The following is a 13,457-nucleotide window of genomic DNA, read 5'->3' as shown; positions in this document are numbered from 1 at the left end:
ATAAGCTTCTTCTTCAGATGAAGCGTCCTTAGTACTGCCTGGTGCAGCTTGCATTCCAGACAGACTTTGAGAAACCAAATTGACTTGCTGAGTCAATATTTTGTTCTGAGCCAATATGGCATTCAGAGTATCAATCTCAAGAACTCCTTTCTTCTGATTCGTCCCATTGTTCACAGGATTCCTTTCAGAAGTGTACATGAATTGGTTATTTGCAACCATTTCGATCAGTTCTTGAGCTTCTGCAGGCGTCTTCTTCAGATGAAGAGAGCCTCCAGCAGAACTATCCAATGACATCTTGGACAGTTCATACAGACCATCATAGAAGATACCTATGATGCTCCATTCAGAAAGCATGTCAGAAGGACACTTTCTGATCAATTGTTTGTATCTTTCCCAAGCTTCATAGAGGGATTCACCTTCCTTCTGTCTGAAGGTTTGGACTTCCACTCTAAGCTTACTCAATTTTTGAGGTGGAAAGAACTTTGCCAAGAAGGCATTGACTAGCTTTTCCCAAGAGTTCAGGCTTTCTTTAGGTTGTGAGTCCAACCATATTCTAGCTCTGTCTCTTACAATAAAAGGGAATAGCATAAGTCTGTAGACCTCAGGGTCAACCCATTAGTCTTGACAGTGTCACAGATTTGCAAGAACTCAACTAAAAACTGATGAGGATCTTCCAATGGAAGTCCATGAAACTTGCAATTCTGTTGCATTAGAGAAACTAATTGAGGCTTAAGCTCAAAGTTGTTTGCTCCAATGGCAGGGATAGAGATGCTTCTCCCATAGAAGTCGGGAGTAGGTGCAGTAAAGTCACCCAGCACCTTCCTTGCATTGTTGGCATTGTTGTTGTTTTCGGCTGCCATGGGTTCTTTTTCTTTGAAGATTTCTGTTAGGTCCTCTACAGAGAATTGTGCCTTAGCTTCTCTTAGCTTTCGCTTCAAGGTCCTTTCAGGTTCAGGGTCAGCCTCAACAAGAATGCTTTTGTCTTTGCTCCTGCTCATATAAAAGAGAAAAGAACAAGAAAATATGGAATCCTCTATGTCACAGTACAGAGATTCCTTGAGGTGTCAGAGGAAAAGAAAAATAGAAGGAAGGAGTAGAGAATTCGAACTTATCAAGAAAGATGGAATTCGAATTGTGCATTAATGAAATTGTGATCATCAATGGCGACATCAACATGGTACGCTCAATTGCAATCTCAACTATTTATCACAACTTCGCACAACTAACCAGCAAGTGTACTGGGTCGTCCAAGTAATAAACCTTACGCGAGTAAGGGTCGATCCCACAGAGATTGTTGGTATGAAGCAAGCTATGGTCACCTTGTAAATCTTAGTCAGGCAAACTCAAATGGTTATGGATGATGTATGAATAAAACATAAAGATAAAGATAGAGATACTTATGTAATTCATTGGTGAGAATTTCAGATAAGCGTATGGAGATGCTTTGTCCCTTCCGTCTCTCTGCTTTCCTACTGTCTTCATCCAATCCTTCTTACTCCTTTCCATGGCAAGCTGTATGTAGCATTTCACCGTTGTCAGTGGCTACCTCCCATCCTCTCAGTGAAAATGTTCTACGCACCCTGTCACGGCACGGCTAATCATCTGTCGGTTCTCAATCAGGTTGGAATAGAATCCAGTGATTCTTTTGCGTCTGTCACTAACGCCCAGCCTTCAGGAGTTTGAAGCTCGTCACAGTCATTCAATCATTGAATCCTACTCAGAATACCACAGACAAGGTTTAGATCTTCCGGATTCTCTTGAATGCCGCCATCAATTCTAGCTTATACCACGAAGATTCCGATCAAGGGATCCAAGAGATAAACATTCAAGCCTTGTTTGCTTGTAGAACAGAAGAGGTTGTCAGGCACTCGTTCATAGGTGAGAATGATGATGAGTGTCACATAATCATCACATTCATCATGTTCCTGGGTGCAAATGAATATCTTAGAACAAGAATAAGCTGAATTGAATAGAAGAACAATAGAATACTCGAGGTACAGCAGAGCTCCACACCTTAATCTATGGTGTGTAGAAACTCCACCATTGGAAATACATAAGAACAAGGTCTAGGCATGGCCGAGAGGCCAGCCCCCATACGTGATCAAAAGATTCAAAGATCTCAAGATGAGAATACAATAGCAAAAGGTCCTATTTGTAGAGAACTAGTAGCCTAGGGTTTACAGAGATGACATAAAAATCCACTTCCGGGCCCACTTGGTGTGTGCTTGGGCTGAGCATTGAAGCATTTTCGTGTAGAGACTTCTCTTGGAGTTAAACGCCAGCTTTTGTGCCAGTTTGGGCGTTTAACTCCCATTCTTGTGCCAGTTCCGGCGTTTAACGCCGGGCAGTTTTGAGCTGATTTAGAACGCCAGTTTGGGCCATCAAATCTCGGGCAAAGTATGGACTATTATATATTGCTGGAAAGCCCAGGATGTCTACCTTCCAACGCCGTTAAGAGCGCGCCAATTGGGCTTCTATAGCTCCAGAAAATCCACTTCGAGTGCAAGGAGGTCAGAATCCAACAACATCTGCAGTCCTTTTTAGTCTCTGAATCATATTTTTGCTCAGGTCCCTCAATTTCAGCCAGAAAATACCTGAAATCACAGAAAAATACACAAACTCATAGTAAAGTCCAGAAAAGTGAATTTTAACTAAAAACTAATAGAAATATAATAAAAATTAACTAAAACATACTAAAAACATACTAAAAACAATGCCAAAAAGCGTACAAATTATCCGCTCATCAGCTTCATACCAACAATCTCTGTGGGATCGACCCTTACTCGCGTAAGGTTTATTACTTGGACGACCCAGTGCACTTGATGGTTAGTTGTGCGAAGTTGTAATAAAAAGTTGAGATTGCAATTGAGCGTACCATGTTGATGGGGCGCCATTGATGATCACAATTTCGTGCACCAGTCTCTTAATTCGGATAGGCTTTTTGGATATGCTCTGAGCTCTTTTTTTTCCAGGCCGAGTTTGTCAAATGCGGTTTTAAACAAGATGTCAGTCGAACTTCCTTGGTCCACCAGCGTACGGTGGAGGTTTGCGTTGGCCAATATGATAGTGATGACCATAGGATCATCATGTCCCGAGATGACTCCAACTGCGTCCTCTTTAGTGAAAGTAATAGTAGGGAGGTCGGGTGCTCCTTCTCCTTCCTCGACGTGATATACCTCTTTTAGGTGTCTTTTGCGAGATGATTTTGAGATTCTCCCTCCCGCAAATCCTCCATGTATCACGTGAACATGTCTCTCCGGGGTACGAGGTGGTCGTTCTGTTCGTCCGACCTCTTCGTCTCTTCTTCTCTTTCTGGACTCATCTATCTTACTGGCTAAGTACCGATCTAGTCTTCCTTCTCTTACCAATTTTTCTATGACATTCTTCAAGTCGAAGCACTCGTTGGTGGGATGTCCATATATTTGATGGTATTCACAGTATTCCGTCTGATTTCCTCCTCCATTTTTGCTTTTAAGTGGACGTGGTGGTGGGATCTTTTCAGTGTGGCATACTTCTCGGTAGACTTCCACGAGAGACACCTGAAAAGGGGTATAATTGTAGTATTTCTTAATCTTCTCTCTATGCTGATCTTCTTTTTTCTTGGACTCTTTATCCTTATCCCAGGAGGAGTAAAAGGATCTGGATTTTGAGATCTCTCCTAGTCGAGAGTTTTCTTCCATGTTGATGTACTTCTTTGCTCGTTCTTGTACTTCATTCAGAGATGTGGGATGTTTCTTTGATATAGAATGACTAAAAGGTCCCTCTCGTAGGCCATTGATGAGACCCATAATGGCTGCTTCAGTTGACAGACTTTGTATGTCTAGACATGCTTTGTTGAATCTTTTCATGTAGTTACGAAGACTTTCCTGATCTCCTTGCTTGATCCCTAACAAGCTTGGGGCATGCTTGGTTTTGTCCTTCTGGATGGAGAATCTGGCGAGGAATTTCTTGGCTAGGTCGTCAAAACTTGCGATGGATCTGGGCGGCAAACTGTCAAACCACTTGATTGCTGTTTTTGTTAAGGTAGTTGGGAAGGCTTTGCATCGAATTGCATCTGAGGCATCGGTGAGATATATTCTGCTTCTGAAATTACTGAAATGATGGCTCAGATCTGATGTGCCATCGTACGAGGTCATGTCGGGAGCTTTAAAGTCCTTTGGGGCTTTGGCTTTCATAATTTCTTTGGTGAATGGGTCTTGATCTTTACGGGGCTTATCTTCGTGATTGGATCGAGCGGTCTTGGCTTTTAGATTTGCTTCAAGTCGTAATAGTTTGTCCTCCAATTCTTTACGTCGCCTAGTTTCCCTTCTGAGGTCCTTCTCAGCTTCTCGTTGATGCTCGGCCTCTCTTTCCAGTTGTTTGAGGCGTTCTTGTTGAGTTTGAAGTGCCTCTAGGATTTCTGCATTTGGTTGACTCTTATCCTTGTTTTGTTGAGGAGTATCCTTTGGTGTGGCATCCGCGTTCTTGTGCGACGTCCTGTTCTCTAGATCAGAGCCGTGGTCATTGTCAAGGTTGTCCGCCATGATGATGCGATGACTTCCAGGTTCCCCGGCAACGGCGCCAATGTTTCGTGGGTTACCTAAAACTGTAAGTCGATCTCGGACGAGATCTTCTGTGCTAGTCGGAGTTACTATGTCCAACTTGATGATGGTGGTCGAAGCTATCGTGTCCGACCTGTTAGACTTGGCAGTGCTGCTGATCCTTCATCTCCGGAGGTTGGTGGTACCTGCAAGGGACTCCAATGCTCAAGTTAGCAAGGGTATTAAGCAGGTTTATAGTAGAATCAGAGTATGAGTTATATCTGGGTGCTCCAGTGTATTTATAATGGTGGGGAGTGACCTTTCCTAGAGATAAGATAGTTATCTTATCTTATCTTTGATTGAAGTCATCTTATCTTCAGAGGAAACATCCTTATCTCTATAGGCTTGGGCTGCCTTTGGATTTGGGTCGTGTTCCTCTGTTTGGACCCTTTTTGGGCTCTCCTAGTGATTTGGTCGAGCTCTAGGATAAGAGGTCGGGTAGTCCGGACCTGAAGAGGTCAGTTGGCTTGTCGTCAATCTTCCCGAGTCGGACATCTCGACCTAGGGTATGAACACGAACCAAAAACGCTACGTGGTTGGACCGGGCCTAAGTTGGGCCCAAGCCCAACATATAAAAGCACATTTTAATGAGCTTTTAGCTCATTTTTTAGCACACACACAAAGAGAGGGGCACTGGTTTTGAGAGAAGAGAGGAAGAAGAAGAGCACTATTTATTTCCTCCTTCTTTTGGTCATATCTTGAGCTATGATGCTCCGATCGACGAGTCGTTTGTGGCTACGCGAAGCTCTCATAGGGCTCTTCATTTCTATTTAAACAAAGTGGTAAGAAACTCACTCTTTTATTCTCAATTTTTCTGCCTTATTTCATTTTTGAAAATGGCTTGTGGATTGTTGGGTTTCTTTGTGTTCTTGTTATTTAGGTGTAATCTAGCTTGAGTGAGTAGTGGGTCTCATTGCACAAGGTAGATATCACTAAACCCTTGTGTTTAGTTGAATGTCATAAATCCTAGCTTTGATTTTTGTTCTTTTTCATGATATAGAATGTTCTTGGTGTTGAGTGAAGGCTTGAAAGTTTGTGGTGAAGTGGTTTTGTGCGTAGAGGATAGTCGGCAAAGTTATGATTTCGGTTTTCTTTATGTAATATGTAATGTTTCGTGAACTTTAGACTAGTGGACCTTAAGATAGAACTGAAATTGTTGTTGACGATTGTGGATTTGATGACGTATGATGAATGTGATTCATGCATGCATGCATTTAATGACCGCACCAATAATGAAAGCATGCATGAAATACATGAAACGTTAATTAATTAAGCAAATAAATGCCATGGCCAATGAAAGCATGCAAACTTTAATTTCTAATGCAATTAACGTTAATGCACTAAGCATTATTAATTAAAGCCATGCATTGCAATTGGCAAATGAGAGCTTTAATGTTAATGCATTAAGCTTTATTAAAGTAAATGCAAGCATGCATGTAACGTTGCAATATGAAGTAAGGGAGCGTCCAAGTAAGCCAAAGCTAGTAGCGCTGCATTGGCTTTAATAACCGAGCGCTACATCATTGATAGGCCAAGGAAAAGCAACGCGCACCAAGTGAGCCAAAGAAGCAAGGCATCAGCGCTCAAAGAGAGAGCGCTAAGTTAACTTTATCGTGGGGCTCAACAAGGAAAATCATGGCGCAGCACACACAATGCATTCACCAAGGCTCGAACCAAGCACATATGGGAGCTCTCTCCAAATCAAAAGAGGTGCTACGCTTTCTCTTTTAACTGAGCGCTACAATTGAACATTGCACGAGCCTGGAACCAGCAATATTGAATGCTGCGCTGCCTTAGTTGACCGAGCACTTCCCTTGAAGGTTTCCACACACCAGACCAATTTGAACCAAGCAACCTTGACCCATGCCTCCAAAGCAATTAAACCAAGGCCATCCGGATCCACTCTTCTTCAACCCAAAGCAAGAAAAGCCCATTATCATCATTCGGAGGCACAAGAGATAGTTAGAATAGGAATTTCATTTAATTGTAACTTGTTTTTAATTTTATTTTCATTTTTATTTTTGTAAAAAGCTTATATAAGGCATCATTTTCATTTTTGTAGGAGGCTAGCTCCAATAGGGAGCAGTTGGAGATAATAGAGAGCTCTCTTTTAATTTTCCTTTTTTGAATTTGAAGGATTGGAGATCAATCTGAGATTATTTTCTGTTTTCATTTTACTTTCCTCTGCAACTTCTACTTTCTTTCTGATTTTGATTTTGGAACTCTAATTGGAGAATTCTCTTGGATCTCTCCATCGTTGAGTTTTCCCTTTGATTTCCTTGTTTCTGATTTTATGATTAAAGATTTGATCTCAATTGTCTCTTTGAATTTCATACTGAAGCAAGTTCTCAGTTTTGTTTTAGTTCTTATGCAAATCTACACTTTTGTTTAGATCATTTGCAATTCTCTTCATCTCTTAATTCTCTGATTTATTGCACTTTACATTTTCAATTCTGTTTGAATCCCAGCACTAATTTCCTTTATTCTTCCTGCAATTTAAATTTCCAGTTGCTTGATCTATTGCTTTCTTTAATTTCTGGCATCCATTCCCTTTTACATTTACTGCAATTTACATTTCTTGTCATTTAAGTTTCTGCAATTTACATTTCTTGCTCTTTAAGTTTCTGTCCAATTTACTTTCTGCACTTTAAATCTTCTTGTTATTTGCTTTCTGCTGCATCAATTATCACTCACCAATGTTAGCTTAACTAAACTAATCACCCACTAAAGTTTCTTGATCCATCAATCCCTATGGGATCGACCTCACTCTAAGTGAGTTTTACTACTTGATGTGACCCGGTACACTTGCCGGTAAGTTTTATGTTGGATATCGTTTTCCGCACATCAAGTTTTTGGTGCCATTACCGAGGATTGATTTAGATCAACAATGATTAAGTGGGTGAGAAGTTTAGATTAAGTATTTTCTTTGTTTTTGTTCTCTGTTTTAAACTGAAATCAAGGTGTTTGTGTTTTTGCCTCACTAAGCAAATCTCATCTGAGACATGAATTTCCTTTTCAATGGTGTTGTGTTTTACAAAATTTAAATGGAGTTCAACTCATCTTGTGATGAAACAAATTTTATGGGATATTTCCCATTATCACCAATCTCTAATGGTGGCTGAGAATATGACCAAGAGATCACAATTTCTGAGCACTCCAATCAATGGAGATATGCTTCAGAACCACAAGATGAGCAAGAGAATCATGAGGGATACCAACCACCACCACAAAATGATTCATATCATTATCCTCATGGTGGATGGGAGTATCAACAAGGAATGAGGGAGTATGAACAGTCAAGTGAAATGAACTATTTCCCAGAGCCACAAAGTGACTCATACTGTTATAACAGTTACAAAAACCATGGCTGGGAAGGGAATTTCAGTGATTCACTTGATTGTGCTGTCAATACATACATGGAAAATTGTTCTCCAATGCCACAAGATGATTCATATTGTGATGAATTCAACAATTCTTCAAGTTGTGCTTGGGAGAATCAAACCCAGAAAATATTTGACAATTCATACTCCACTTATTAAGAGCTATCATCACTTGAGCAAACCTTCAATTTACTCATGGTAAGCTGTCAAACCTCACCTCCTAGTTTTTCATCTAAAAATTCTTCATCACTTAACTATCCCTTGACACAAAATCTCTTCCAAAACTCACAGTCCACACAAACTTCCATGAATCAAAGCCTCTCAAGGCTTGAAACCATGCTTGAAAGATATGAAAGGGAAGCACAGAGGTCCTGGAATGACCAAGAGAACTCCCTCAAAAACATGGAAGTGTTGCTAATCAAATGTTAAGTGTGAAGGAGGAAGTGGAAGAGCAGAAGAAGAGGCCCCCGTGTCAAGCAAATTTTCAGTGAAGAATGAGGTGGTGGAGGTATTTGAACCTGAAACTGCACTTGAGATAACAAGAGCACATGAAAACTCACAACCCTCACAAACTTCCTTAAACCAAAAACTCTCAACACTTGAATCTGTGATTGAAAGATATGAAGAGGAGATGAAGGAATCTTGGGAAGAACAACAAACCTCCTCCATGAAAGTGCTATTAAGTCAAATGTTAAGTGCAAAAGAGGAAGTGGAAGAACAAGAAAGTGAGGAAGACAATCAAGAGAAATCACACTCAATGGAAGCAGAGAAGTGCATAAAGGAAGGGCTCATGGAAACACCAATTCAAGAGGCTCTAGATGAAGATAAAACTCCAATAATCACACAGCAACCAAGTCTTGAATCCAAAGAAGTGAAGGCAACTAACAAGAGCATCAATCCCACCCCTGATCCAGCAAGCAGGCTCAATTAAGCCATTAACAAAAGAAAGCTTGCTGAGGAGAGACCAAGACAAGGGGCAATAGCTAAAACTTCTCCCCCCTTGAGGTCATTCCTCTTAACAAACTGGAAGAAGAGGAAGAAAGTGAAGAACATGTCAAGCTAATGACATTAAAAGAGCGCTTGTTGGGAGGCAACCCAACCTTGGGTAACATTTTATTTCTTTGTCTAGTTCATTTTCTCTGTCTGTTTTGTTTAAATTTCAATAAATTGGCATATGGTTACATTCTAAGTTTGGTGTTGCCCTGCAACAATTTGTTCTCAATCCCTTTGGATGATTGCATCAATTCTACATGGAAGTGTCACACTAAGATTCTAAGTTTGGTGTGCCACTTATTTTTCTATGCAATTCATTCAGCAACACCACTTGTCTGCATAATCATATTGCCTTTGCATTGTTATCTTTCTTTTGTCTTGATATTTTGTTTTTCATTCTCTTTGTTTTAGTGATTTCCTTGTTTTTAATGCTTTCTTTATTAACTGTTTTTGTTAATACATCACCAAGAGATCCTTATTCGTGACAGATTCTTGGCTTGGTGAGTGTATTTAACATGTAACAGTTTCATTTGCTTAGTTTTAGTTCAAATAAATTGACATGTGATTGCATTCTAAGTTTGGTGTTGCTATGCAACAAAATTTGCTTCCAATCTTTACTGGACACTTGCATCAATTTCAGTGAAAGTGTCACACTATGTTTGGTGTGCCACTTATCTTTTATGCAATGTATTGTGCACATCCTTCTTACTTTAGCAATCACAATGTCTCTGTTTCTCTGTTCCTTCATGGTTATGTTAATTTTGCTTGCTTAAACACATGCACTACTAACAATTCATTGTGTAAGACACTCATGATCCATCTTAGCCCCATCACCACTGTTCTAATTGTTGCTTGAGGATGAACAAGCATTCTGAGTTTGGTATAGGAAGGAGAAGAAGGGAGGAAAATCACAACAATAAAGCAGATGAATTACAAGGTTGTAAAGTTCCTTTTCCTCTCATTTGTTTCCAGCACTTTAAATTACATGATTGTCTTTATCTTCTCTGTATGCATGTGTGGTATGAATAAGCATAGCCTGAATTTTGATTTGCAACATGTTGTTGTGATATTATGACTACCAACTTGAGTTTTGTGAACTCAACAGCAATAAAGTATCATGATCATAAACAAACAAGGAATTAAAGAAGAACTTAGCATGTGCATACAAGTATTGGAGGCTAGTATGATTAATTGTTCCTCAATTGCATTAGATTTTATTTAATTAAAGTTTTCATCTGGTACGTTTTGTGAAATCTTTGGAAATCATGAAAACCTTGAAGTAAGCAAATGCATATAAGGCAAGAAAGTAAAAGGGGAAAGAATGAGAAAGCTGAAGGCTCTGAGTACCAATGACAATTTCATTGTTAAGTACTTGTGGTGTTTATGTATCAAGCAAAAAGCTTGAAAACAAAACACTTAGAGTCAAGGTTAGGCTCAAAGTGCAAATGCACTCCCTCAAAGCTCAAGGCTTTGAGCATCAATGATTAGAGAGTCAAGAAAGGAAACAAATGAGCTTAATGAAGTCCTCTAATTAAATGCTTGTGGTGCTTATCTATCAAGTGGTAATACTTGCACTCTCCTTTTGGATTTTCTTCTGTATTGCTTGGGAGAATACTGGGAGAAGTTTCAGTGACTTTCTTACTCAGCTGGCCCACTTGTGCCTCCAAATTTTTAATTGATGATCTTGTTACACTCATGAAACTTAAAGTGGCCTTAGACAGATCAGAGACTATGTTTGATAAGTTAGAGGGGCTCTGTTCAGAATTCTCTGTCTGTTGCTGAGAAGATGATAGAAAAGGCTTGTTATTGCTTAGCCTGTTTCTCCACCATTGTTAAAGCCTTGTTGAGGCTTTTGTTGATCCATCCATGAGAAATTTGGATGATTTCTCCATGATGAATTATAGGTTTCCCATAAGGTTCACCCATGTAATTTACCTCTGCTATGCAGGGTTCTCAGGATCATAAGCTTCTTCAGAAGCTGCCTCTTTAGTACTGTTGGATGCATTTTTCCATCCATTCAGACTTTGAGAGATCATGTTGACTTGCTGAGTCAACACTTTGTTCTGAGCCAATATGGCATTCAGAGCATCAATTTCAAGAACTCCCTTCCTCTGAGGCGTCCCATTATTCACAGAATTCCTCTCAGAAGTGTACATGAATTGGTTATTTGCAACCATGTCAATAAGTTCTTGAGCTTCTGCAGGCGTTTTCTTTAGGTGAATGGATCCACCTGTAGAATGGTCCAATGACATCTGAAAAACTCAGATAGACCATAATAGAATATATCTAATATGGTCTATTCTGAAAAACATGTCAGAATGACACTTTTTGGTCATCTGCTTGTATCTTTCCCAAGCTTCATAGAGGGATTCACCATCTTTTTGTTTGAAGGTCTTAACATCCACTCTAAGCTTGCCTCAAGCTTTTGAGGAGGGAAAGAATATATCCAAGAAGGCCGTGACCAGCTTATCCCAGGAGTCCAGGCTATCTTTAGGTTGTGAGTCCAACCATGTTCTAGCTCTGTCTCTTACAGCAAAAGGGAAAAGCATGAGCCTGTAGACTTCAAGATCTACTCCATTTGTCTTAACAGTCTCACAAATCTGCAAGAACTCAGTTAAAAACTGATAAGGATCTTCAGATGGAAGTCCATGAAACTTGCAGTTTTGTTGCATCAAAGCAACTAATTGAGGTTTCAGCTCAAAATTTTTTGCTTCAATGGCAGGAATTGAGATGCTTCTTCCATCAAACTTGGACATTGGTTTTAGTGAAATCACCAGGCATCCTCCTTGCATTATTGTTGTTGGGTTCGGCTGCCATCTCCTTCTCTTGTTCGAAAATTTCAGAAAGGTTGCCTCTAGATTGTTGTAATTTAGCTTCTCTTAGTTTCCTTTTTAGAGTCCTTTCAGGTTCTGGATCAGCTTCAACAAGAGTGTCTTTTTCCTTGTTCCTGCTCATATGAAAGAGAAGAAAAAAGAAAAGGAAGAGGAATCCTCTATATCTGGACAAAGAGGATCCTTATTATTAGTAGAAGAAGAAAGGAATAAAAGTGGAGAATCCAATCACAAGGGTGAGGATAGAGGCCAGTGATTGGAGATGAAGAGAGGTGAAGAGAAGTTTAGTAAATAAATAAATAAATAGAATAAGAGAAGAGAGGGAGAATTCGAAAATAATTTTGAAAAGTAGTTAGTGATTTTCGAAAATTAAAGATAAGATATAATTAAAATTAAAATTTAAAACAATTAAAAAGAATTTTTGAAAAAGAGATTAGATATTTTTGAAATTAAAGAGGAAAAAGTAGTTAGGTGGTTTTGAAAAAGATAAGAGACAAACAAAAAGTCAAATAGTTAGTTGAAAAAGATATTAAAATCAAATTTGAAAAGATAAAAAGATAAGAAGTTAGATAAGATATTTTGAAATCAAATTTTTGAAAAGATATGATAAAAAGATATGGTTGAAAAAGATTTAATTTTTTAAATTAAAATTAATTACGTTAACTAACAAGAAACTAAAAGATAAGATTCTAGAATTTAAAGAATTGAACCTTTCTTAATAAGAAATAAAAAACTTCACATTTTTGAATCAATCACATTAATTGTTAATTAAGTTTTCGAAAATTGAAATAAAATTAAGAAAAAGATTTTGAAAATAATTTTTAAAATTTTCGAAATTAATAAGATAAAAATGGAAAAGATTTGATTTGAAAAGTTTTGAAAAGATAAGATTTTAAAATTGAAAATTTTGACTTGACTTGTAAGAAACAACTAATTTTAAAATTTTTTGACTAAGTCAACTCAAATTTTCAAAAATTATCGAGAACATTAAGAAACAATTTTTTTTTATGATGAAGGAGAAAAACATAAATAAATGAAAATCAAAACACATATGCATGCAAGAACACTAGAATGTCAAATGAACACCAAGAACACTTTGAAGATATGATGAACATCAGAACATAATTTTGAAAAAATTTTTGGGCAAAGAAAACATGCAAGACACCAAACTTAGAAATCTTTAATGCATTGACTTAACAACGAAAAAGCATATGAAAAACAAGATGCAAAACAAGAAAAACATCAAGACAACAAGAAGACTTACAAGAACACTTGAAATCATGAGAACACCATGAACGCATGAATTTTCGAAAAATGCATAATAATTTTTATTTAACACAAATTAACACCAAACTTAAAAATTGACCTCAAGACTAAACAAGAAAACAACAAATATTTTTGTTTTTTTACTTTTATATTTTTCGAAAAACATATAGGAAAAAGGAAGTAATGAATTCATAGTCCTCATCAAAATCCTATGAGTTAGACATGGCTTAATAGCCAGCCAAGCTAAAATATGTTTCATGAAACACTAGAATTCATTCTTAAAAAAATTTTGAAAAATTTTCGAAAACAAAGGGAAAAATTTGAAAAAATTTTTTGAAAACTTTTTGAAAAGAAAAATAAAAAGAAAATTACCTAATCTGAGCAACAAGACGAAACCGTCAGTTGTC

General features: G+C 38.1%; 2 non-coding genes across 2 annotated transcripts; both read left to right on the top strand.

Moving 5' to 3' along the window:
• The first annotated feature begins 348 nt into the window (after positions 1–348).
• Positions 349–456, top strand: LOC112704693 (small nucleolar RNA R71). The gene has a single exon (XR_003155304.1). It is a non-coding gene; the product is annotated as a small nucleolar RNA R71 (small nucleolar RNA).
• A 10,807-nt stretch (positions 457–11,263) lies between these two features.
• On the top strand, positions 11,264–11,367 carry LOC112704642 (small nucleolar RNA R71). The gene has a single exon (XR_003155257.1). It is a non-coding gene; the product is annotated as a small nucleolar RNA R71 (small nucleolar RNA).
• The last annotated feature ends 2,090 nt before the right edge of the window (positions 11,368–13,457 follow it).

Source organism: Arachis hypogaea, chromosome 7 (genome assembly GCF_003086295.3).
Source record: "Arachis hypogaea cultivar Tifrunner chromosome 7, arahy.Tifrunner.gnm2.J5K5, whole genome shotgun sequence".
NCBI classification, from domain to species: domain Eukaryota; kingdom Viridiplantae; phylum Streptophyta; class Magnoliopsida; order Fabales; family Fabaceae; genus Arachis; species Arachis hypogaea.
The sequence above is the reverse complement of the archived record's forward strand: the minus strand, read 5'-3'. Positions and strand labels throughout refer to the sequence as shown.